The following is a 1,606-nucleotide window of genomic DNA, read 5'->3' as shown; positions in this document are numbered from 1 at the left end:
AGGTGGGGACCAGAGGCTCAGACCTGGGTCCTTGTGTATTATAACATGTGCACTCAACCAGGTACACCACCACCCAGATTCCTATTAGAGATTTTGTAAACAAAAGTAGAACAAAAGATATATGCACCGTTTAAGATGAGGTCCCACTTGTGTTCATTGAAGTGTATTACCTTTCAATGATGTAAAAGCAAAAAAGTACATTTAGAAATTGTTCACAGTCAACAATTTGTTTGGTTTTGTATGTTAACTCCCTTTTCAACCTCCAGGTTCCAAATGCTAGCATGATGCCTACCAGACTTCCCAGGACAGACAATCCCACCAATGTGTCCTGGAACTCCAATTCCCCAGAGCCCCACCCTACTAGGGAAAGAGAGAGGCAGGCTGGGAATATAGATCGATCAGTCAACGCCCATGTTCAGCAGGGAAGCAATTACAGAAGCCAGACCTTCTACCTTCTGCATCCCACAATGACCTTGGGTCCATATTCCCAGAAGGATAAAGAATAGGAAAGCTATCAGGGGAGGGGATTAGATACAGAGTTCTGGTGGTGGGAATTCTGTGAAGTTGTACCCCTCTTATCCTATGGTTTTGTCAATGATTCCCATTTTTTAATTTTTTAAAATATTTATTAGCTGGATAGAGACAGTCAGAAATTGAGAGGGAAGGGCATGATAGAAAAGGAGAGAGACAGAGAGACACCTGCAGCACTGCTTCACCACTTGTGAAGCTTTCCCTCTGCAGGTGGGGGCCAAGGGTTCAAACTTGGGTCCTTGTGCACTGTGAAATGTGTGCTTAGCCAGGTGCACCACCACCTGGCCCCTAATGTTTCCTTTTTATAAATAAAAATTTTTTAAATAAGAAACAATAGGGAAAAAAATTGTTCACATAGCTATCATTACACCTTACTAGAGTTAAAGCTTATTTTAACCTCTGATCTTTAATTTTCATGTTTTTAAAATACGTTTTAAATTTTTCATGTGACATGAGATAGTGTACCATTTTCCTTCAGCATTCCACTTTCTGGATGATAGATTACTAAAATGCAATAAAGGTTACTTCTCTTTTTTCAAAAATATATGTTTTATTTTAGAAACTCTCAAAAATGTGCTGTTCATATGTCAGTTCACTTGCATCATGCCTGAGGAAATGTAAAAGAATCATTTTCTAAATGATATATATAGTCAATGTATATTATATATACATATTTAAAGTGTCCTTTAAATAGACATGTCATATATATACATATATCTGTAAGAATATATATAGGATAACATGCATATATCTAAAGTTGTCTTTTCTCCTACCATTTCATTATAATCTATAAATATGCTGCTTTTTCACTAATTTAACATCTTAATGAGAAAATTAGGGAGGAAAATGAAGAAAACATATATCAGCCACCACCTTGAAGCATATCATTGGCAGACCGTAGAATAAGAATACAAGGATTTGTGGACCCTGGTGTCTGAAACCAGCCATTAGCAAACCCAGGTCCTCCATCCCCAGAGAATCACTTGAAGGGGAGGGAATGGTCACAGGGTGAGAGTTCCAAGGATCTCAGAAGTGACACTCTGTGTCTTTGGTGTCTTTGGTGGCATCATTAACT

Source organism: Erinaceus europaeus, chromosome 3, assembly GCF_950295315.1.
Source record: "Erinaceus europaeus chromosome 3, mEriEur2.1, whole genome shotgun sequence".
Taxonomy (NCBI): domain Eukaryota; kingdom Metazoa; phylum Chordata; class Mammalia; order Eulipotyphla; family Erinaceidae; genus Erinaceus; species Erinaceus europaeus.
This window is presented reverse-complemented; position numbering follows the sequence as displayed.